Source organism: Protopterus annectens, chromosome 4.part0, assembly GCF_019279795.1.
Source record: "Protopterus annectens isolate FY-2018-M chromosome 4.part0, PAN1.0, whole genome shotgun sequence".
NCBI lineage: Eukaryota > Metazoa > Chordata > Ceratodontiformes > Protopteridae > Protopterus > Protopterus annectens.
Genome location: NC_056733.1, coordinates 1765329569 through 1765356039, shown reverse-complemented (window position 1 = coordinate 1765356039; position 26471 = coordinate 1765329569). Strand labels below are relative to the sequence as shown.

Below are 26471 nucleotides of genomic sequence, written 5' to 3'. Positions count from 1 at the left end.
TGAATTTAAACCAAAAGATAAAAGGTTAATATTAGCTGCCCAAGACAGTGGATTACATACATGTTGGTTTACAAATTCCATTGAACATGTGGGAAAAACAGACAAATGTAGGTTGTATAAAACAGAATTGGAAACAGTCGCACATCTTGTTGCTAATGGCAGAAGGACTGTATACTGAAAGGCATAATAATGTGGCAAGACTGTTGCACTGGAGACTGTACAAACATAGTGCTGAAATAGCTGAAACCACAGGAAAACATGAGCCACAAAGCATTATAGAAAATGATGAAGTTTATATCACATGGGATCACCCATTACCAACAGTTCAGAAAACAGATGCGAGAAAACCAGATATAGTAGTCTATGAAAAAAAGACAAAATTAGCATTGAATATCAAAATTGCTACACACAGTGATTACAGTGTCTTACATACAAAGAGGCACAAAGTCATAAAATACCAGGATTTGCAGGCAGAAATGAGGGCAATGTGGAAGAAGGATACCCAGACAGCTCCAATAGTAGTAACAGCAACAAGAACAACAAAAAGAAGTTATAATCATACTTAGATATGTTACCGATACATGCAACTCCATACGAATTACAGGAGTCGTTACTGGGCACATTGCGGGTGCTGCAAAGAGCACTTCTGGCTAGCATCAAAGATTGAAACAATATTAATTTCATGAACTTTAATCATACTTTGACATAGGAATGGGGTCCATTCCCATCATATTATTAGAAACCCAAATGACTTGAAGAAACTAAAAAAAAAAAAGAGAAAACTTTGACTGAACTCAGTATTCCCACTGATTCCGCAGGTAAATTTCAGCTATACTCATAACAAGTAAGGAGATTCATTAACACTGAATGTTATATAATCACAGTACCTGTTTCTGGCATTCTGTATTGAACTAAACACTGTTCTCACTTATGATATCATAAGAAGATGCTGTTGGTTTACAGAATCAGGAAGTAATTGGACAACTTGTCATTATACAGTGAATACAAATACAAGTTTATTACATCTAATAAATAAAGGTTCACTGATGTAACTAAAGCAAATTCTACATATCTTAGAATCAGAATGCCAACGTTACATGATGACAGCATAATTACAACAAAAAGAAGTGATATAAAAACTTTGCACTTGATCTCTAATTTTCCACTGTCCTCCTATCTCTCACGCCTACTGAGGCAACCCTATCCATGCCCCATGACAAAGGTGGCAGCTCAGGCTCTGTAGGAGCAATATGTGGAGGAGGATGGATGTGAGCAGCTAAAATCATCTTGCTCATCTTCTGGGAAGAAGGTCATCCAAATTAATCTATTATCTGCATCTACAGAAGAGAAACATGCGTGGCATGCAGCAGGTGAGTATGCATATGCTTGATAGTGACAAGTGATGTCACATTCATGCAGTATCCTTCATAGGATGTATATGTGAACATGCATGTTGACAAAGAAAGGCATTGCTGCACCCATGCATCTGCAAACATGTCAGTCACTACTGGGGAGAGCGTAGGCTTAAAATTAGAAAAAAAAATACTGATGGCTGTCTGGATGTCTTTTTACCAGAAAGGCTCATCCAGACTCTGCTACACTTTGCTGTGAAGGAAAGGTTAGTTTGCTGTTATTTTTTGTATTTCTGTATTGCCTTTCTATATTTTGAATACTGCAGTTTGTTTTCTTTACCTTGTGTTTTGCTTGCATTCTGTTTTAACAGCATATTAAAACTTCAAAAGAGACCACAGCTCTCTCTGTTCTGAGTCAGGCAGAATTTGGCAGAATTTTTTCCCTCCCTCCCACCCATTTAAGTTGTCTTGTTAAATACCACTGTCTTTCTAGTTGCCCGCCTCTTATGTTAATTTGACCATATATCTCATTTCTCTCTACTTTCACTGGCTTATGTGAGTAATCACAAAACCATCACTTTTGAAATCCCACCCCTTCAATTATTTAAATTTATTGGCCATCCTACAGTATTTCATAGTACCAAAATACAAAAGTAACCACCCCTTTCAGTCCATCTTGCTGTTTAAAAATAGTAACTCTCCACTAAACCTTAACTTTTTAAACAGGTAAAACTCAAGTTACCTACTTTCATATCTAACTTCTCTAGTGCACACTGCAGAGTGCATTCTTTTCAATCTTACCTTTAAGCATCCCTGTTACTAGCACTTTCTCTAATACCTAAAAAGATCATCTCTACTTGACTCCAAGTAGACTTTTCTCTGTCTGTTAAACCTAGCACTTGCTCCTACAGTACTTATTACCTTGATACGGCACTCTTATAGATAGCACCCAAAAAGGCAAACCCCCATTTCTCGGTCACCCACGTCCCCCGGAATCTCTATTCAAATTTTTTGTCTAGTCCTTCTAGCATGTCGAGGGATCAGTTGCTAGTGTCCTCTCCTGCTCAGCTGGTGAACCTGGGAATATTGAGGCAATGTTACAATTGCCTCATGTACACAGACAACCCTCTCCTCCTCCCACAAAACACAAATACATGCGAGAGATGCAACTATACGGTCAAACTGGAGGCTGAGCTCTCTCATCATAGGACTGGCAAGACCAGTCAGGAGGAGAAGGTTACCACACACACTATAGACCCAGTCTCACATAGTACCATCACAACCTCAAATCATACACATAAACACACAAAGACATACTCGGCTCTGATCAAAAATCTACCAAAACAGCAGAGGCCACCAAAGCAGACACCCAAACAACCACCACCTCAGAACACAACACCTGCAACACATAGACCTCACAGTCAGAGTGTCAAACAGTCACAGCCCTTAAGGCCAAACACAATGCCAGACACACTAGTCATTGGTGACTCCATAGTCAGACACACTGACGCCCCGCCACCAGACTGAGTAAGGAGAAGGTCACAGTAAGCTGCCTGTCGGGTGCTAGAATCCACATAACGCAAGCACTCAGGTCTCTCAACAGCAGGTACAAATACGACTCAGTCATTGTCCACGCTGGTGTAAACTACCTGAGACGTACCTCCTTGGACTACATGAAAAGAGACATTGAGGAGCTCTCTGATTATGTAGCCCAGGCAGGTATGACCCTGACCTTGAGCAGTATCCTACCTTCACCAAGAATGATGCCACAATACAGAGATAAGATGATCAGCTTTAACAATTGGCTTAAACTCTGGTGTCATTCAAAGGGGATCCAATGTCTGTCTGCCTGGGATGACATGCTGGACAAGCCACGCTGCTTCAAGGGACGGCTTGCACCTGTCACCCCTGGGATTCCGGATATTGGCAAAGGCTCTTGCCACCCCATAGTGACTTTTTTAGGCAAGGCTCAAATTCTAAACCTACCACCCTAGAACACAAAAAAGGAAAAAAACTAAGGGTAATGCTGCTCAATGCCAGAAGTCTAAATCTCAAAATGCACGCACTCGAGGCCCTTCTCAGTATGGAGAACATCGATGTCTGTGCAGTGACAGAAACCTGGTTCAAGGCTCCTGAGAGCACCCCAGCACTATCAGGTTTTACCTCTTATCATGCGTTCCGGCCCCAAAATCCGGACAATACCAAGAAAGGAGGGGGGGTATCCATATTCATCAAAGACACCCACACCTCAAGACTGGTGGCAACGCACGATGCATCGGAGACCATCCAGGTGCAATTAACCATAGGCAAGAGTGCTCTGCAAATTGTAGCATGTTACAGGCCACCCTCACAAACTCAGGAACCTCACATGGCCTTCCTGAAAACACTAGAGGGAATTGTGCCTTCCCTCCTCCAGTTACTTGTACTAGAGGGGATAAATGTATCACCAAACACCATCATGCTAGGTGACTTCAATTACCCTAATATAGACTGGGAACACTACTCAAGCCCAAACACCCTAGCCCAAAAGTTCCTGGAATTCATAAACTCAAATGCCATGGAACAACTAGTCACCATCCCCACAAGAGGAGAAAACATACTTGATCTCATCATCACGAACATGGGAGCACAATGTTCAACACCGGAAGTATACCCCTCACTGGTGAGATCAGATCACAAACTAATCTCGCTGGAGGTCCTCATCCCACCCCCACCTGAAATAAAAAGACCACAGTAAAGAACTTCTCGAAAGCCGACTTCACACTTCTAAAGACTAGTGTGGTCTCCTTTAAGGCCCCGAGCGCGGAAAACAGTACTCAAGCCGCTGAATCACTTACAAATGCCTTCTACCAGCACCTGCAGGACTGCATGGATAAGGCAATCCCAAGCAAAACAAAGACTCTTTGTACCAAAGGCAAGCGTCCACTCTGGTGGACCCCAGCCATAAACAAACTCTACAACAAAAGGAGGAAGCTACTACAAGATAGAGCAAAATCCTTGAAAGGTAAGACACCCTTGATCACTATAAGTAAAAAACTAAGAGCTCTCATAAAATCATCCAAAGCAAATTTTGAGAGAAAAATAGCTAAAGACTCAAAAGACAATCATAAGGCCTTCTTTAGCTATGTTAGAAACCTGGGAGGAAACTCCCAGATATGCTCAGAACTAGTTCAAAATGATGTGAAGATTACTGATCCTACAGACATTGCCAACATACTGGCTGACAGGTTCAGTGCAAACTTCTCCCTCCTCCCCAAAAGGAGAGATATCTATACCAAGCAATTGCAGCCCCCCAAACATCTCCAACGCCCAAGTGAGAACTGCTCTCTCCAAAGCAAAAAACACAGCATCCATGGGACCTGATGGTATCCCCGGCTGTGTGCTCCACGAACTCAACGAGGAATTAAACCCACAGCTAGGACAGCTGTTTAATCATAGTCTTACCTCTGGATATGTACCCAGAGAGGGGCGACTGCAACTGTGGTCCCACTTCACAAAGGCGGTGCCTCCACCGACCCTGGAAATTACCGGCCCATTAGCTTGACAAGCCTTATCTGCAAAGCCATGGAGAGGATCATAATGGACCTCATAAATAAAGACATAGGGAATTTGCAGACTTTGGATCCATCCCAGTTTGGCTTTGTCAAAGGCAGATCATGCCTTCTAAACTTGGTTGACTTTTTCAAACAGTCACCAAAGCCATTGATGAGGGAAAGGCAGTCCATACAGCCTACCTCGATCTGGCAAGGTCTTCGATACAATACCCCACTCGGGTATCATTGAAAACTCATCAGCTTAAATGTTAACCCATACATCACAAGATGGGTTGCAAACTGGCTGAGTGACAGAACCCACAGGGTCAGAGTTGCTGGCGCCATGTCAGACTCAAAGCCTCTCACAACTGGTGTACCACAGGGCTCAGTCCTGGGCCCACTCTTGTTTGGCATCTACTTTTCCAAGTACAAGCAAACACAGGAGGGTTATGGCTGACAAAGTTTGCAGATGACTGCAAACTGGGCCATAGTAGAAAACACATCTGACACAGATATCCTTCAGAAGGGTCTCACAGAAACGGATAAGTGGTGCGAGAGCCATGGCCTAAGGTTAAATGCCAAAAATGCATAGTCATACCCTTCGGGAAAAACAAGGTTACCCTAGCTACCAAATAGGTGGCAATCCACTGAGCACAGAAGAAGTTATCAGGGACCTGGGGACCCAGGTTGAGAGTAGTCTGTCATTCGACACCCATGTAGCTAAAGTAGTTAGGAAGACCTTCTACATTGCCCACCTTATCATGAAGGGATTCTCATCTAGATCAAGGGAGGTCATAGTCTCCCTATACTCATCACTCATCAGACCAATGATTGAGTACAATGCCCCATTCGAATGTATCTGACCCGACACTTGCAGCAGCTGGAGAGGCCACAAAAGTTCCTCACCAAAAGGATAAAGGGTCTCAAACATCTGTCCTATGCTGCCCGACTGAAAGAACTCCAGCTCTATTCAGTCGCCACCGCTTGCTCAGAGGTGACCTTTGCCTAACATACAAGGCCATGTCAAACCCAGATTTGATGAATATGCTTCACCTCAAAAAATCTAGATCCGTCAGAGCCACAAGGGCGGGAGACTTAAACCTCGACACGGCTATTAATAGGACGTGCTGGAGGGATAGATTCATCACCCAAAGACTCCCTATGCTGTGGAATAAAATCCCGGTATATGTGAGGCAGAGCACCTCGCTGGCCTTGTTCAAGAGAAATCTTGACCAATGGATGGGAGATCGCAGATATACCCCAGGGATTACCTCAGTGTCACTGCTCAACAGAGGCACAGCAAAATAATGGGTATAATTCCCCATACTAAAGGGGTGGCGTAAGCCACAAAACTATGGGCTAGGCTTGTAAATGCCCTCGGGCAGATAGCCTAGTATAAAACTATGAACCTATGAACCTATGATGGCCTCCTCCAATCAGCTGTCAGTCTCCCTGGGGAACAAATAGGATGACTTGTGCAGGATGGGCTGATAGTTAGCAGGCAGAGAGGATAAAAATATTACAAAACTTTGTTCACAGTAGCTCCTACTACTTGGCTGTAATTACCTAATGTCATAACAAAAGTGCTCTTGCAAAGCTGTCCTTGAAGAGCAACCTTTTTTTATCCTTGCTTCCTTGCCCCTATCTGACTGTTTTAGGCATAATGGCAAAGTGTTGATCATTTCTCTTTTGGCCTCAGGTTTTAAATCACTCTAAACATTTCAAGTTTTGTATTACAAAACGTATGTCTTATGTGTAAATTCTATAAATACTGCACAGTTCATGTTGTAACACTTTTGTTTTCTTCTGTTTCTGTCTTTGGCCTAGGTAGCAGTTAAATAGGGTCCTTGGACTGACTTATTTGCCTGCTTAAAAAGTAAATAAGAATGTCATCTTATGACAAGAATTTACAAACCTTTGGTCGGCAGCTAGATGTGATACCATCTAAAGCAGATTGATATTCTAAGTGCTGACCGACTTTATTGATCATGCTTTACATGTAGCTCTGAAAGCTCTTAATATATTTCTATTATCTAGGACATTATCTGCAGATATTTTATTCTACAAAAAATATGCTGTGGTTATTTCAGCTTATCTGGATTAAATGAAACATAAAATGCTTTAAATCAGTTTTATATTACCATTATGAATGTAATTTAATTTAATGCTGAATAATTTTCTCGCTTATCCTTTTTGTGTAGCAGTAGCAGCTTTAGCTTGGCTCTCTAATCTGCTGTATCTTGTTTCAATTTTGCGTAAGAAAAAAAGCCTTTTAACTCCCTTGTCACAATTGCTTCCACTATGAATCATCTATGTAGTGTTGAAAACCAACCCCACAAAGATCAAAATTGCTGAAAAAATAATATTCAAAACTCAAAATACCAAAAAATAATAAGCTTTTTTTTTTTTTTTTTTGCTGCAGAGGAGCAAGGCACACCCTACAGTCACTTATTTGGAGGGAGACAAACCCCAAAAGCAGCAAGTTTATATACACCAACTACACAGTTGTGCCAACTTGCAGAAGGGAGAAATCTCACAAAAAAGAGCATCCCTACTGCCACACACATTGAAGCATCTCCTTCAATGATTTCCAATGGAAAACAGCAATTGGCATTCTGATCCTCAGCAATTAAAGCACAAGGAAGCATGCTCTGTCCACCTGTAGGGTAACCTCCATAATTTCTATACCCTTTTCTTGTCGAGTTTCACTCTAGCGTTTCTAGGCTTCATCTTTATTTAAACTCCTTGCATTAACTGCTGTTTGCTGATTATGTGGCTTATTCAGTGACCACTGTTCTCTTACCTCCCATCCCTGTTTGTTATGTGCAACAAGAGTAGCTTGAACCCTGTGCAGTATCCTATTAAAACACTCAGGGCATAAGGAAATGAGGTTTATGAAAGCTGTACCTGAGTAACATTAAGAGCCTGTATGCAACCCTCTAAGAGAAATATGTGGATTTCATATTGATATTGCTCTTATTAATCTAAGCCATGTTTGTCATTACCAAGAGAGGTTAAGAGAAACCCATTGTTCCCGTGCTATTCACCAAAGTATGATCAATTTACACTAAGAAGCTCCTATACAGCTGTAAAAAAGTAAAGTATGGTATTTCCAAGAAGCTTGCATAGAGTAAAACCCCAGTATTATTCTTGAAACTCATGGGAATTTATAAACCAGGTTTACCCAGAACTACACAGTGATCTGTTTTCCAAGGCCTGTGCTTACACCATAAACATGCAGTTCTACATGGCAAGGGTCATTCTAGGAACTTACAGAAAATGTAGAGGACATTAGCCTAGACCTCAGATGGAATCCTACTGCACTATAAAAGTTTCTGTTTCATAAATTTACAGAGAGGATACGTACAGGGTATGTCCAAAAGCATAAAGAAAGCAAAACTTGTCAAGCTTCTCACTAATGTAGAGACAGTTGTTGTGCTTTAAAACTGGTAACAAAATATGAAATTGATTTGGTGTCTCTACACTGATATATGCTCTGTATACCTTTCATAAAGGTAGAATGGATTTCCATTTATTTTATTTTATTTCTGTCCTAGAAATCATATAAATATGAATATTAACTCCAGGTGATAGTATGTAATTAAACAGATAAATATTTATAGTAATATGTGGTATTTTCAGTTTTGTTTTATTAGAAATTCAAAAGACGTGCAGTGTTAGGGTGCAGACAAATATGCAGAACTAAACCATTTGATTCCTCCTGAATCTGCAAGCATGGACAAACATTTTGTAGAATGCCTTAGAGGTTTGATTCTATACAGATTTTACTTTCATTCTCACAGTTAGAAAAATATGTTATTTCTGCCTGCTTTACAGATTAGAATTGCCTACTGAGTTTAATAAAAAGCCAGGGAAGATGGAAAACTATTAAGAGGGAAATGGTGCCAGGGTAAATGACTTAGCTGGCAAATGCTTGCAGTTTGAACACATCTTGTGTAAAAGCATCTAAATTATGGAACAAATGACAAATGAAATGTATAAAAGCATTTTAAAGAGAGAGACATAATTATTTTATTAAATTACATAATGAATTGTATTTTCTTGATCCCATCTGAAAACAGCTGAAGAAAATCATAGTGCTAAGTGAATTACACAAAATGTTAGCACAGCTAATTTACCACATTTTGCTTTTGTTCTAAGAGTTGACTCTTTGTTAATACAAATACCGGGTGATGGGAAGGGAGGAAGTGAGCAGACTAGCTTCTGTCTGCAGTGTTTTGTGATGACTATCTTACTGTGGTATACCTAGTCTTTGCTGATGCTTTTTCAATTACCTGTCTATTTATCAAAAGATGGATGTTTGAGTTGATTTAACCACAATGTATTGCACTGTGTAAGTGATTCACTTTCAGGGGATTTTTCTTTTTTTTCCACTGAGTGCAACCATAGAGATTAGGTGTATAATAAAGAAGGGTGATGGGGTGTAAGGAGGATTGCCCCACCTGCAAAAAAGGTTTATTTGTGTTGTTATGGTTTTGACTGATACTTTTCATAAATGGATTTTTAGAAAAGTGTAAGTCAAATTATATAAACTCAGTCAAACATAGGAAAACCCATACTGGTCCTATAAACAAAAGGGATAAAAGCAGTTGCCTTGTGCAGATTTGTGCTACTCAGTCTTAATGAACAGAAACAGAAAGTTGTCTTTATAGAGGTTCGGTGTATACAGAGCATTTCACCTCTGACATCTAGTGGCATCTCTGAAAATTGGAAGAGCCTCTTACTTTTATCTTTTTTATATTTCAATTGCCGATTGTCTCAGTTTTTATGTGTGTGTGTGTGTGTGTCTATGTGTCTCTACCTTTCTCATTCTCCTTGTTCTTTTCCTTTAAAACCCTGAGACCCTGATGTATAGATGCCTCTTTCTTCTGCTTACAGTTCCTGTGTTTTGGCTCAACAGGAATATCATTCGGGCTCTGTCTCCAGTTAACTTGTTTGCCACTATACAGTAACCTCTCCTTTTATTTCATTTTGTAGGTTGCTTTCCTATATGAGTGTGAGAGAGCAAAACCTTCTCACTGTCTTTTCTGTTTAACTTGCTGTCCCACAAAGGCTATTGCATGACAACATGTATTTTCAGTCTAACGTTTTCCTTACTTACAGTTGTCTATTGCCTAGAGTTTTCCTTTATTTGAGGTTCCTGTTTTATAATACCATAAGTGAGTTTGGAACTCTGAGCTGGTGCTGTTTCTTCCTTTTTGCCACACTAGTCAGGTTTTTCTTATTATCGGTTCATCGGTTCATACTAGGCTATCTGCCCTAGGGCATTTATAAGCCTAGCCAGAGTGTGTTTGGCTTTCGCCACCCATTTTAAATTAATTTTGCTATGCCCTTTTTCGAGGTTAGTATACTGTGCCTCTGTCTAACAGTGACACAGAAGTGATACCTGGGGTAAACCTACGATCTCCCATCCACTCATCAAGATTCCTCTTGAAGAGTGTCAATGAGGGACACTGCCTAACCTGGACTGGGATTTTATTCCAGAGTGAAGGGAGCCTCTGGGTTATGAATCTGTCCCTCCAGCATGTCCTATTTATTTCAGTGCTGAGGTTCAAGTCTCTCGAGCACGTAGCTCGATGGGATTTGGATTTTCTGAGGTGCAGCATGTCCATTAATTCCGAGTTGGACATGGCTTTATACATCAGGCACAGATCGCCTCTGAGCAGGCGGTATGCCACTGAGTAGAGCTGGTGTTTCTTTAACCGGGCAGCATATGGCATCTGTTTGAGCCCTTTGATCCTCTTGGTGAGGTACTTTTGGGGTCTTTCCAGTTGCTGCAGGTGTCTGGTAAGGTACATCCCAAAAGGGGCATTGTACTCAATTATGGGCCTGATGAGGGATGAGTAAAGAAGCACGATGACCTCCCCTGATCTAGATGTGAATCACTTCATGATTAGGTGGGCTATATAAAATGTTTACTTTGACCATGTGGTTGTCAAATGAGAGATTGCTATCAACTTGGGTCCCCAGGTCCCTAATTACTTCTTCTGTACTTAATGGATTGCCACCTATGTAGTAATTTGTGGGCACTTTGTTTTTGCCAAAGGGGATGACTATATACTTTTTGGCGTTTAGCTGTTGTCTGTTTCTATGAGGTACTTTTGGAGGATGCTTGTGTCAGCTGGAGAGTCGATTATGGTGCCCAGTTTGCAGTCATCTGCGAACTTGGTCAGCCACAGTCCTTTTGTGTTGGCCTGTACCTCCGAGAAATATATACGGAACAAGAGAGGTCCCAGGACTGAGCCTTGTGGGATGCCACGTGTAACTGGTTTGGAGTCTGACATGGCTCCAGCAATTCTAACCATGTGGGTTCTGTTCTTGAGCCAGTTTGCAACCCATCTAGTGACACAGGGGTTTATATTTAAGCTGGTGAGCTTATCTATAATGCCCGAGTGGGGTATTGTATCGAAGGCTTTTGCGAGGTCCAGGTAGGCTGTGTGGACCACCTTCCCCTCGTCAATGGCCTTGGTGACTGTTTCAAAGAAATCAAACAGGTTTAAGAGGCAGGATCTGCCCTTAACAAAGCCGAACTGGGTAGGATCCAGTGTCTGTAGGTCCCCAATATCTTTATTTATGAGGTCCATGATGCTCCTTTCCATAGCTTTGCAGACCAAGCTAGTCAGGCTTATGGGGCGATAGTTTCCAGGATCCATTGAGGCACCACCTTTGTGGAGAGGGACCACTGTTGCTGTACACCACTCTTTGGGTACATATCCTGTAGTAAGGCTGAGATTGAACAGTAGTTTTATGTTTGGGTTTAGCTCTTCTTGGAGTTTATGTAGGACACAGCCCGGGACACCGTCTGGTCCCATTGATGCTGTGTTTTTTGCTTTGGAGAGTGCAGCTTTTACCTGAGCATTTGAGATGTCAGGGGAGCAGCACTTTTCTGGGATAGATATTTGCCCTTTTGGTGTGGGGGGGGGGTTTGCGCTGAACCTGTCAGCTAGGATGTTGGCAATGTCTGTGGGTTTGGTGTATTTTTTGTCATTTTGGACTAATTCTGAGCATATCTGGGAATTCCCACCCAGGTTCCTAACATAACTAAAGAAAGCCTTGTGATTATCCTTAGTGTCCTGTGCAATTTTTCTCTCGAAGCTGGCCTTAGATGATTTTATGAGTGCCCGTAGTTTTTGCTAATACTGATCAGAGATGCCTTCCCTTTCTGGGATTTTGCTCTATCATGTAGTAGCTTCCTCCTTCTATTGTATAGTTTGTTTATGGCTGGGGTCCACTAGACAGGACGTCTGCCTTTGGAGGATTGGGTCTTGGTTCTATTTGGGATTGCATGATCCATGCATTCCTGAAGGTGTTCATAGAATGCATTTATAAAGGATTCTGCGGTCTAGGCCATATTTTCCACAGGCCCGGGGGCTTTGAAGGAGTCCACTTCGGTTTTGAGGAGTGTGAAATTTGCTTTAGAGAAGTTTTTCACTGTGGTTTTCAGGGCAGGGGGTGGAGTCGGGATGTGAATATCCAGTGAGATTAGTTTATGGTCTGATCTTACCAGTGAGGGATACACTTCTGGTCTGGAGCATAGAGTCCCCATGTTGGTGATGATCAGGTCCAGTATGTTTTCCCCTCTTGTGGGAGTGGTAACAAGTTGTTCCATAGCATTTGAGTTTATAAATTCTAGGAACCTTTGGGCTAGGGTGTTGGAGCTAGAGTAATGCCCCCAGTCTATGTTTGGGTACTTGAAGTTGCCCAATATAATGGTGTTTAGAGAGACCTTCATATTTTCCAGTGTTCTCAGGAAGGCCGAGTGGGGTTCCTGGGTTTGGGAGGGTGGTCTGTAGCAGGCTATAAACTGGAAGGCAGTTTTACCCACTGTTAGTTGCACATGGGTAGTCTCTGATGCTTTGTGCTGTGCCACCAACCTGGAAGTGTGGATATCTTTGACGAATATTGATACTCCTCCTCCTTTTGTGGTTCGGTCCAAGTTTTGAGGCCGAAAAGCATGGTATGAGGTATAACCTGGTAGTGCTGGGGTGCTCTCGAGAGCCTTGAACCAGGTTTCTGTTACTGCACAGATATCGATGTTCTCCATGCTAAGGAGAGTTTCGAGTGCATGCATCTTGAGGTTTAGACTTCTGTCATTGAGTAGCATTACTCTTAGTTTCTTATCCCTTATGATACCTATGGAGGTCGGTTTGTCTTTTGAGTCTTGCCTAAAAAAGGCACTATGGGGGTAGCAAGAGCCTTTGCCAATATCCAAAAGCCCAGGAGTGACAGGTGCAAGCCGTCCCTAGCGAAGCATCGTGGCTTGTCAAGCATGTCATCCCAGGCTGACAGGCATTGGATCCCCTTTGAATGACACCAATACTTAAGCCAATTGTTGAAATTGATCATCTTGTCTTCATATTGTGGCATCATTCTTGGTGAGGGTAAGATGCCACTCAAGCTCAGGGTCATACCAGCCTGGGCTACATGCTCAGAGAGCTCCTCTATGTCTCTTTTCATGTAGTCCAGGGAGGTACATCTCAGGTCATTCACACCAGCATGGACAATGACTGAGTCATATTTGTACTTGCCTTGGAGTGACCTGAGTGCTTGTGTTATGTGGCGGATCCTAGCGCCCGACAGGCAGCTCACCGTGACTTTCTCCTTGTTCAGCCTGGTGAGTGGGACGTCAGTGTGCCTGATGATAGAGTCACCTATTACAAATGCATCAGGTATCAACCTATTATTAGGTTTCTTGTCCTCAGCATTTTCCTTTTCCTGCTGTGTAGAAGTCTCAATTTCTGATATTTATAGTTTAGTTTGACACAAGGTTCAGAATTCTGCTCAAATTGCACATTTCCATGTTTCCTAACTTCATTCCTTTAGAATACACCCTTTCAGGATGTGGTTCCTTCTCTCCAGTTTACTGTGCAACTCCTTTCCGTCTACTGTCTCTATTCCACCAAGCTGTTCTGCTACAGGTATATGCTGATATAAATGCTGTTTGTGTGTGTGTGTGTATATATATATATATATATATATATATATATATATATATATATATATATATATATATATATATATATATATATATATATTTCCAAGTGATCCATGTTCTTCTCTCTTGTAGGATTCATAGTACTTAACAGGCAATTGAGTTTCACAACCATTAATAATGTGCAGGGCTAGTTCAGTCATTCCAGCAATAAATGTGTGGGTACCCCATCAAATCAGCCATGTTCTGTTTGAAGTATGGTAATGTGTCACATTGCTTAACCAGCAGAGGAAGTTTATTCCAGATATTCATAATAAATCTGTTTTTCCATCCTTTTCTATTTATCTGTTGGTGAAGACTTAGGTCTGTGGTTCTGGTGTTTATGGCACTATTAAACTTTCAAAGATATAGGATATCAAGTACAACAGGGTCTCTAATGATATAATGGGTAAGATGCAGTTCACCCCTCAAGAGTATATATAACACAAGTAAAGGAAAAGACTTCTAGCCTCCCTATACTTCTAGTCAAATTTCAGTAGGTTTGGAACTAAGTACATCCCATAGCTTTTGTTGGATTCATATACTTGTATAGAGTATGTCTGGTGGTTGCTCCCCTGTTTTCCAAGGTAGCTGGAGATGAATGCGTAGACTTATTCATTTGCTTGTTTCCATGCTAACACTAAAAGATGGCTTATCAAAAGGAGGGTTTCCTTCCCATTGCCCCATAAGTCCTTAAAATGGATAAAACTTTTCCTTGTTATCATTGTTATATTATCTGTTATATTGGGAACTAATTCAACAGGATGAACTATCTTCCCAAACACAGTCTGTATTTCTAATTAAATAATGGGATACTGCTTTCTATCTCCATCAATACAGAGTGTAAGTGTTTTCTTTTAACACAAATACTGTGCCTTTATTAGTGTGACCAAACTGCCTGAATATAGTGGTTTCTGCAGCTCCCTGTCATCAGTTAAGATGTTGCACTTGTTTAACTTTGCTGTAGGACAACAACAAAAGGTTGACTGTCCTGTTCTTTTAAAGAATTCATAGTCTTCCATATGAGTAACATCAGTAGTAGCATGCTTCTCGCTGGTTATAGTTTTCATAGCTATAAAGGTGTTATCATTACTAATGCAGAATCTTACTATGTGGACACTTCCTACATTTAAAGCACAGTATGTCTACAGCTGATGCTTTCTGTTTGCTACTAGAGTATACCACATGCCTTACCAAAGGACCAGACTGCTCAGTTTAAAAACACATTTCATTGCATAACAACCTCTCTAATATTACAGTCCCATTTTCATTGTCCTTGGGGGGCACTTGTAATACTTTCATAAAGCAGCAGGCAAAGCCCTTTTAAATGTATCTGTAGTTGACATTTCTGGCTTTTTTCTTTCAGTATATTGACTCTCAGGGACTTAGCACAATTTAAAGACATACTTTAGATAACGTAACTGGCATCTTACTGTTTTGTTAGGGGAAAATATCCAGCTGTAAAACGTATGAGGTGTTGCAAAGGTAACAAATAACAGTGCCTTCTTTATTTTTTCATAGTCCTGGTGATTATCAGTCCCTTCCATGCCCATGAAAGCTTTTTAAAAGCTCCCTAGTAAACTGGGCTGAGAGAATCCTGGCCCGAACACTCGAGGCCCATCCCTCCTGGTGGGGGTTAGCACTCAAAGGCTACCAGATATGCACTGAGGTCTTCCTTTCTGGTTATTTTTTTTTTCAGTAGTGGAGTTGTCTTTGACACTAACATAGTTATGACAGTGGACTCTGTACCTTTCGGTTCTCAAGATTTTCTCAAATGTGGTCACATTGGCATTTAAGCAGGTATGCTATAGGTGCAGTCCACTCAACAGCAACACAACACACACATCACGGGACTAGCCAATAACAAACAGCACTGGAACTCTTCCTCTTCAGGTGGGGTAAATCAGTTCAAAACTGAATGATTTGTGCAACCATAAAAAAAAGAAAATAAGAATTTCTGGTGTAAATCCAGGCACTAAAAAATACATTCTTTACCATCCTGAGGCAATGCACCAATGTCCACAAGTTCATAAACACACATTTATTATAAAGCCAAACAAAAGTCTGTGGTGCAAACTATTCTGATACAAAGATGAACACCAAAGGAAATAACTTTCTGTATTTGCAACCAAAAAAAATTATACAAACATTCTTATTTCTTCAAAGTCCCAGAGTCCTATAAGCAAAAGGACACAATTGTGTAAACCGAAGGAAACAATCTTTCACACAAAGTTCAATAATTTCCTTCTGATTTGGAGTTAATGCCCACAGCATATAGTTGCTTCAAAGTAACTTCATTCACTTTGGATTCTTTTATAGGAAGATGTCAAGGCTTCCTCAGCTATAATTGTACAGTCAAACATCTTAACACTGCACACTACCTAGAACCAATGGTCCAGGCAAACAATTCTCCTTTGTGAGATTCCAACTTCACTCTTCACTCTAAATCAGCAGGGCTATAGCCCTCTTATGTATCAGTTAATTACATAACTGGTTCTATTAAATGAACCATGTGGGAAGTTACTTTGTCTAATGCACATTGGTCCTTGACTATATAATTTAACAGCTCTATTATTACCATGGATTCAAGTTAGCCTCTATAGATGCCCTACCTCTCTGACAAATCTGGTCATTCTACTGTTTAAATAATGACTCCATAGTCAGAATGCCCAGCCCTGCAACAAAAGAACAAGTTAGCCACTATAGACTCCCTACCTTACTGGCAAATCTGGCCATTCCACTGTTTAAACAATGACTCCATAGACAGAACATCCAACCCTGCAACAACAAATCTGGTCATACCACTGTTTAAATAATGACTCCATAGTCAGAATGCCCACACCTGCAACAACAGAACAAGTTAGCCTCGATAGACTCCCTACCTCTCTGACAAATCTGGCCATTCCACTGTTTAAACAATGACTCCATAGACAGAACATCCAACCCTGCAACAACAAATCTGGTCATACCACTGTTTAAATAATGACTCCATAGTCAGAATGCCCACACCTGCAACAACAGAACAAGTTAGCCTCGATAGACTCCCTACCTCTCTGACAAATCTGGTCATTCCACTGTTTAAAAAGTGGTTCCCATAGTGATAGTTCCCAGCTTTGCAACAACAGTGCAACATGTGAAGTACAAGTCTGATGTGTTTTTATGCCTTCAGCAAGTTGAAAATATTTATCAACTATTAAGTTATTATTCAACGAAGTCCTGACTGCTCTAAATACTAAATAAATACTATGCTGTCAGCAGCATTGAGCAAGTGCCCATTTTATCCATCTAACCTTCAATCTCTTCCATCTTTTCCTGTTACCTATGCCCACCTTAAAGAGATAATTCAATTCACCGCAGCTCCAATCATCACAACCAAAATATGTCTTTCATCAAAAAATGTATAATTACTTTGATTTTGATGTGGCTTCTTCACACATCCTCTTACTAGCATAGCAAACTTAAAGATTACCACTTTCTTTATCTCCACTCATATAACCCCTCACATCACCAACCAATTAATACTCATGAATGGTAGACAAACTATAAATGTTTTCCTCTCTCATTCTCAAAGAAAAACTTCATCCATGTCACAAAACTCCTTAATACTCAAGTTCCATTTCTATCATTAAATTGTAAAAGCATATACCAGTACTTCATATAACTAATATACCCCATTTGGTGACATCAAGTTAAACCTAGGACCAAGCCCACCAACTAGTAACACTTGCCGCTTTTCAAGTGTATCCATGAATATATGTAGAATTAAAAACAAGTGTTCACAATTAGAATCCTGAGCTTCAAATTACACACCAAAACTGTCATTAATATTATTATTATTATTATTAACATAATTGTCATTACTTAATTATGCTTCAAGAAGTCATCTTGGATTTCAGCATATTTCTCTGAAACACATTCACTTTTCTTTAGCAACAGACCAGGAGGCTGTCCAGAAAGTTCTGTGCTCTTAATGATTGACAAAGCAGCTTATTTGTATTCTACACTTTTTGCATAAAATCTCAGCAAAACTGGCTACTGCCTGACTGGACACTACTTCATCTGCATTTAGGCAGACACACAAAATATTTATTGCTGCCATTTATATTCATCCCCTGCCTCCTTTTCTATATTTAAATAAATCTTGAACTCTAACCTAAAGTTCTCTGAAGAGCAGGGATTGATTTAAGTGATGACCTAAACTGGAGCTGGAAATCCCCTCTTAAAATGTTTCTAGACTCATTAAGTCACAACTACAACCTTAAAGGAAAACTCCACCTTCTTCCTTCTACAGTTTAACTCAAGTCTTAATGTTCTTTTGCTCCCCACAATATGATTCCAGTACTGTGTAGGTACCTGAAATCTGCTTGTACTTATAAAACTTTTATTTTCTCACTTTGGAATCAAAGGAAGGGAATGGCCACCCACTTTTTTTAAGCTTAACTTATCATGTAAGTTGCACCAGAATTTGTCTACACCTGCATGAAATAAATAACACAGACACAGAAAAATTTGTAGTCAGGAGCTCAGGCTGCTGTAAACAAGACAGACAGGTGTGAGGCTGTTTTCTGTTGTCTTTATTGCAGAGAGGAAAAAGAACTTAAATTTATTCACAGCTGCTTAAAATATAGCCATAACTTTCATAGCAAAACAGAGCAGTTAGATCAGTTAATGGTTCAAAGGCAGTTTGTCACCTCTTTTGACAAATTTATATAAGCAGCACCACACTACTGAAATGCTAAGTTTAAACTTTAAATGTTTGTTGTTTATACTACTTTACACTTTAAGATGACTTGAATGTAGTATCAAAGATGTCTGTTATATTTAGAGAAAAGTCAGAAAATATTTTTCTTGTAATTCTTGTAAAGTATCAGCACATTTACCAAAGTGTAGGGAGAGGGGCTGTCAATTCATCTTGGACTACAAAAAGATACTTTGAACAAAAACCTCCAATTTAGCAACTGTTTTGGTTGCAGCTGTATAATTCCTTAGTATGCTATAAAACAAGCCCTGAGACACACACACAAATGAGGGCCATTCAAAAAATAAAAGAAGCAGTCCTGTTACAGACAGTATATAAGATGACAGTGACTGACACTAATCCTATTATATGTTAATGGGATGGGAATACATCACTACTTCCTTATGTCTAGCATGACTCATATACAGCAGACCTGAAATGGATTACAGGAAAGGCTTGAAGAAAAATAAGATCATGCTGATGTGTCAATCCCCGCTGATGGCATTTTTGCAGAAAACATATTAAAATTCTATAAGAAGCAGTCAGAGTGATTTTGAGATGTTAAAATAGCCCAGACAGCAGCAATAGAGTGAAAAAATAGATTGTTTAGTTCTAATGTGGAGTTTTCCTTTAAATAAATGATCAGTGAAGGCACTAGACTCAACTACTGTCAGCCACACCATTTGTTCTTATTAACAACATTCACAGTAATCTGCTGAAGCTTGAAATGTTGCCTAATGGCTTTACCGACCACAGTTCCATCCCATCATTCTGGACTGTCAAATCCATTAGAAGCCCTCCACCTCCATTTTACAAAATTACTTACTTCTTTCCTACCAGCTTTGAACAACTTTTACATAATGAGCTTCTAGCATTTGTCTGTCTCAACTCTGCTATGCTATAGACCCCACCACTGCATTAGCTACCTTTTACAATATTTTGGCATATGTTTAAGATAGCTTATCACTGCAGTGGTGGTGCTGCGGTAGCGTTGTCGCCTCACAGTTAGACGTTGCCCATTTGATTCTCAGTTAGAGCGTCCTCTGTGTGACGACATGCGTGAATGGGCATTCCTTCATTGAAGGTTGTGCGTTAGGCCCTGCAAGCCAGCACGTAAAAACCTACTGCCAATCATTAGCGGACCGGAGTTCTGCTGTGGCGACCCCTAACCGGGAAAAGCCGAAAGACACAAACAATGTTTAAGATAAGCTTATTGTCTTCTAAGAACTATGCTTAAATCTGCTAAGGTGCATTGGCTCTCCTTTGATCTAACAGCACTAATGAAAGATAGACCAAGAGCATGGTCTATTCCTGGAACACTCTTTCACGTCATGTGACTGAACTACAAGCTCTCACAGTGTTTACAAAACAATTAAAGGCACACTTGCTTAATGACTCTAAATGCATGTGCTTTTGTGAAGTTGGTTCAAATCTGCAGCACAATAATACCTTCTTTTTTTAAATACCTTCCTCTTTTTGGTATAATGAATGTGCAGTTAAGTTTGACCAGGTACTGATAATCTTCTCTTTCAAAATCTCCAAGCCAACAGAGGCAAATACAGAAGCATAGCTGCTTCAACCAGTGCCTTGTGCTGCTACCATGAGCTAGGGCCCCACCCCCTCAGCTGTTCAGGTGAACAGCAAGAAAAAAAATGGATGTTCCTTCTACTGGCACACAAAACAGGTGGCCAGATGCGTAACATGCCCCCCCCCCCCACCCCCAGCCAGCCATTCAGGTCCCATTTCTCTGCCCTACTCCCAACCTTCCTTGAACAGTTATCATAAAATTAAAAAAAAATACTAATTTATTCTTTTAAACCCCAGCAAACTGTTTACTACAAATGTAGCAAACAGATGCTACAATTTATACCCTGCCTGCACAGAGCACTATATTGCTCAGGCTTTAGTATAAAAAAGACATTCTATTTTACTTTTAAACTGTAGCAAGCTGCTTGATATAATGTATCAAGCAGTTGTCACAGTTTAGACCACACATGGAGTGCTACATTGCTCAGGTTTGACTGCAAATGCAATACCAGCTTTAAAACCAGGTGTTGCATTAGAGATTGTGATCAACTAATCATGCCCCCCCCAACACTTTGCGCCCAGTGAAGTTGTCCCTTTCACCCTGTCCTAGCGATGTTACTCTGCAAATATCACAGAATTCAAGTTAAAAAGTACTAATCTCCTACAATTCTATGATGAAGTCTCCAAATTAATGTATAATTGTAACCCCCAAAATGTTGACACAGCCAGTAGTTACGCAAATAAATTCTACACTTTATTAATCTGACAAACCAGCCTAGTGGTCCACATGCATACACAAACAATATAATGGAAGGAAAAAGATTTATAGAATATACAGCAAAAACAAAAATCAACAAACCAAGGGCAAAATCAAAAAGAATCTAAAGTACTGAAAATTGCCACCAGGCAAACAAAGACATCCCATGAACTTAGTCTGGTATCAGAATCTAAGAATAATTATAAATCCTTCTTTACTTACATCAGGAGATTAAGAAATAGCACCCGTTTTTGCTCTGAGTTTATTTAAAATGACACTACCTACTTGGACGCAGTGGATATTATGAATATATTAGCAAACAAATTTAGTGCAAATTTCACCCCTGAGACATATATACAAAACCCATATATCCCTAAACATCTCAAACCTCCAAAGGTACACTTGCTAAATGTACTTTTCAAAATAAAAAAAAACATCATTTATGGGACCTGATAACATATATGGCTGCCTGCTGAATAACACTAACCATGCACTGGTGGAACCACTCCTACAGCTATTCATCATGAGCTTAGCCTCCAGCTTTATCCCCAAGGTATGGCACATAGCTGTTGTGATGCCACTTCACAAGGGCGGCCCCACAATCAACCCTGGAAATTACAGACCTATCAGCTTGATGAGCCTCATCTGCAAGATCAAAGAATGGGCTATAACTGATAAACTACAATATTACAACTGTTATAAAACTTGACTTCCAGTGGTTTAGCTTTGTTAAGGGTAAAACCTGCATAACTCTAATGAGTCTAGTAAACTTTTTTCATAAGGTAACACAAGCCGTGGACAGTGGTCATGCTGTCTAAACATTTCTTGACCTTGCCAAGGCATTTGATATCATATCATTATTAACAAGCTAAATACACTTCAAACTGATCCTTATGTAGTCACATGGAAGACAAATTGGCTGATGGACTGAAACCACACAGTCAGGTTGGTAGGTGCATCCTGAGAGAGCATGAAGGTAACCAGAGAGGTCCCTCAGGGATCCACGCTAAGACCTCTGCTAGTTGGCATATACAGCTCTGATCTCCATATCAAAAATGGGGATCTCTAGTTAACCAAATTTGCAGATGATTGTAAACTGGGTGTCATATGCAAATCCTCTTCTGACATGTAGAAGCTACAGCTTGAATTTACACGTTAATAACTGGTGCACAGTAAGAAGGCAGTAAAGGATATCATCAGAATTAATGACAGACTCATGGCAGTCAGTCTCCAGTGTAATGGTAGGGCAGTATTTATAATCTCAGCCTATGCCCCATAGCAGGGTTGTCACAGTGAGGAAAAAAGTGCATTCAGACAGCAGTTGCAGGACCTACTAGATAAAGCAGGAAAAAATGAAATGGTGTTGATAATGGGTGACTTGAATGCACATATCAGGACAGACAGAACAAGATATGAGGACTGGCTGGGTCCACACGGGTGGGGGAATAAGAATAAAGAAGGAGAAGCTATTCTAGACTTCTGTCTGGCAAATGGCTTGATGGTAGCTAACACATGGTTCAGAAAGAGAGACAGTCACAAGATCACATACAAGAGTAGTCAACATGCAACTCAGGTAGACTTCCTCCTAGTAAGGAAAAGCCACTGGAGCAGAATCCATGATTGCAAAGTCATCCCCAGTGAAACAGTCAGCCCACAGCATAAACCACAATCATCTGCAAGCAGTGGTCAGAGAAAGCTCTAAGGTCAACAGAGACCAGGCTGAAGACCTGGAAGTTGACTGGAGAAAAAGTACAACAGTTTAAGGAATTACTCAGGGCTCTAGCACCCCAAGAAGAGGAGGAAATAGGTGGAGTTGAAGAAGAATGGCAGCACCTAAAAACAGCATGTGTTAGGACTAGAGAAAAATATATGTGGCTGGGCCAGGAATGGAAATAAGGTACATAATGAAAGCTGGTGGTGGAATGCAGAAGGCCAGAAAGTCATCATAAGAAAGAAGGAGTGCAGGAAGAAGTGGAAGACAGCAAAGACTGACCAGGCTAGGAAGGACTACTGCTTGGCTACCAAAGAAGCCAAGAAAGAAGTTGCAATAGCAAAGAATAGGGCATCAGAGGCACTGCACCAACTTCTGGAAAGTGATTCAGTAAGTGGCACAAAGAAACTATATCAGGTGGCAAGGCAAAGAAAAAAAGATAAAGAAGATAGTAAGACACCCTTCATAAGAGATGCCAGCAACAACCTGCTCACCCGCCCAGAGGACATCAAAGGCAGATGGAAGGAGTATTTCCAGCAGCTTCTGAATGAAGAAAAGCCCACAGAAGCTGTACTGCCATAGAAACAGCCTACAATGAGAGAAGAAGAGGAGTCCACTCTAGAAGAAGTAAGAATAGCACTAAGGAAGATGAATTCCGGGAAAGCAGCAGGCTCAGATAAGGTCACAGCAGATATGATAAAGATGCTGGGTGAGATAGGAGAGAAATGGCTCCTGAGGGTACTAATAGCAGTGTGGAGAGAAAGGCGTATCCCAGATGACTGGAGAATAAGCATACTTGAACTGTGGGCAGTACAGAGGCATCAAACTCCTATCACATTGCTTGAAAGTTCTGGAGAGGGTGATTGATAAATGGATATGCAGAGTAGTAGAATGTAAGATGGGAGATGAGCAGTTTGGATTCAGATCAAGATGCAGCACAACTGGCCCAATGTTTGCATTGAGACAGATACTTGAGAAGAAGCTAGAGATGTGGAGAGAATCCAACTGGGCATTTCTAGACTTGGAGAAAGCATATGACAAGGTCCCAAGAAAGCTGATCTGGGCAATACTGCAGTGGTTTGAAGTCCCAGAAAGATTGGTAGAATTAGTGCAGGCTATGTACAAGGACCTAATGACTCAAGTATGAACAGTGTTTGGCCTCATAGAGGGGTTCCCAGTGGGTGTGGGTGTACATCAGGGTTCAGCTCTGAGCCTGCTGCTGTTCCTACTGGTGATGAACTACATTAGCAAACAGGTTGGAGCTGATGGATCAACAAAGCCGTTGTATGCAGACAATGTGGCAGTACAGGCAGACTCTGAGCTAGAACTTCAGCAAAGGATAGGAGAATGGAATGCAAATTTGAAGGCACATGGGATGAAACTAAGTACAGATAAGACTGTGGTAATGGCAGCAAATTGGGGAAATCAGAAGAAACTGAGAATAGAGATAGAAGGGAAGATAGTGGAACAGGTAAACAGCTTCAGGTATCTGGGAGGAATAGTTGAGGAGAAGGGTAGTCTGAATGAAGAGGTCAAAGATAGAATCAGGGGGGCTGCAGCCAACTGGCATAGAGTATCAGGTGTCGTCTATGACCGAAGAATGCCAAAGAAGCTGAAAAGTAAGGTGTATAAGACAGTGGTGTGACCAGTACTACTGTATGGTACAGAAACCTGGGCAGTAAAGGTAGAACAGTTGAAGAAGCTACAGGTGATGGAAATGAAGTGCCTGACAAGGGTGCTAGGATGCACACTGTGGGACTGACGAAGAAATGAGGACATAAGAGCAGAAGCCAAAGTAGCTCCAATTGCAGAAAAGCTCAAAGAGAACAGATTACGGTGGTTTGGGCATGTGTAGAAAGCAGAAGACAATCTGGTGAGGAAGATTTGGGACAGACAGGAAGAAGGTAAGAGGAAGTGAGGACATCCAGCAAAGAGGTGGATGGATTGTGTGAAAGAAGATCTGCGACAGTCAGGCATGAGTGTTGAAGAAGGCAGGAGTGTGGCACTGAATCGAGAAAGTTGGCGACAGATAACACAATATGCCGACCCCATGTAGAAAAATGGGAAAAAGGGGACTGATGATGATGATGATGATGATGAATAACTGGTGCACAGTAAACAGGCCAAAACTAACTATCAAAAAGTGCAATTAAGTCATATTTGGTAAATGATTTCTCCACCCTGCTTATAGCATTAACAACATCCCACTCCAAAACAAAGATGTTTTGAGAAACTTTGGAATACAGGTAGATAATTCCCTCACATTTGATCACCATGTTGAAACAGTGTTTAGGATATCCTTCTATCTGGCGCAGCTGATCACAAAGGGCATTATCTCTAGATCCAAAGAAGTCCTTACTCCTTTATATTCCACACTGATCAGACCCATCATCAAATACAATGCCTCCTTTGGGATGTATCTTATTAAACATAAATAGCTGGAGATATCCCAAGGGTTCTTAACAAAAAAAGATTACAGGCCTAAAAGACCTGCACTACCAAAGAGGCTGCAGGTTTTGTCCGTGTATTCAGTGTCCTTTATACTTCTTAAGGGTGATCTGTGCCTTGCTTTCTGGGCTATTAGGGATACAGATTCCAAGAACAACAGGACCAAAGATCTGAACCTGCTTCAGCAAATAAACAAATCATAATGGAGAGATTATTCACACAACTACCCCTACTCTGGAACAAACTTCCAGTCCAGATCAAGCAATGTGACACACTATCTTCCTTTAAAAGGGAGAGTGACAATTGGATGGATATTCATAAGTTCACCCCTGGCATGACTGACCTATCACTCCTTTTAAAAGTAGGTAAGGTCTAAGGGTGGGCACTGGGAAGGTGTAAATGGCCACATGGCCCAGTGTCTTGTATGTCCTATGATTATGATTTGATATAAACTCACTACATTGCTAAATGCATGTATCATTGCATGAATATGCATACATATTTGCTGCACAGTGTGTTATTCATTTTTTTATGTGCAGAGTTGAATGTATACTAATTTTGTACTTGCAACTTTTTCTATATTGTGTAACCTTATGCCCACTGTAGTGGCTGAAAAGGGGCTTGTACCAGATTGTCATCCCAGTTTACAAATTATAAACAACTAAATACATTATTTATGTTCCTTTTAAACAGTAGTTCTGTTTACAGCATTCATTCATATTATTTACATTACAGTACTTCATTTTGAAACACCATTCTGGTTGTCTACCTATACCAGTCTCTCTCTCTGCCCCCCCCCCTCTTGTGTGTGTGTGTGTTTGTGTATCTGTGTGCATTATAATGTGTGTGTGTGTGTGTGTGTGTGTGTGTGTGTGTGTGTGTGTGTGTGTGTGTGTGTGTTGAATTATAGCTAGCCAATGCAAATTAATAATTTTACAGAACTGACATCCAAAGAAAACAAATGTAGAAATTATTTGGGATATGACTTCATATCTTTAAAATATTGTTTTTCTATTGCAGATCCAGGGCGAATTCAAAGAAAAAGGAGAAAAGGCTTCTCAAAAGGATCTGAAGGTGCAGGAAGAAAAACAGGTAGTAGACGAGAGCAGAAAACAAATGGCCCTGAAGAGGGTAAGCAGCAGTAAAAGATTTTTTTTTTAATTTATTTTTTATCAAGGCATATTAAATAATAAGTCCATTTCTGACAAATGTTATTTTGCATAGATACTTTACAATATGTGAAACATTTTCAGGCAATGAAAAAGCATTTTATTGGCTTGCTGAAATCTTTCATTTTACTCAGATTTGAGAATTGTTTATACATAATTTAGTTTTTGAAAGAGGTAAGCTGAAAGGCATCATATGGAATTTAAGAAAACTCATCAAGGGGCTCTGCATTATTACCCTACTAAT

The 26471-nt window shown here is 40.5% G+C and overlaps 1 long non-coding RNA gene across 1 annotated transcript in view; it reads left to right on the top strand.

Moving 5' to 3' along the window:
* The window catches only part of LOC122800197, a 186833-nt gene extending 160650 nt beyond the window's left edge, over positions 1-26183 (top strand). The window contains exon 3 of the long non-coding RNA XR_006364551.1: positions 26079-26183. This is a non-coding gene — a long non-coding RNA (uncharacterized LOC122800197). The remainder of the gene's footprint in view (positions 1-26078) is intronic.
* The last annotated feature ends 288 nt before the right edge of the window (positions 26184-26471 follow it).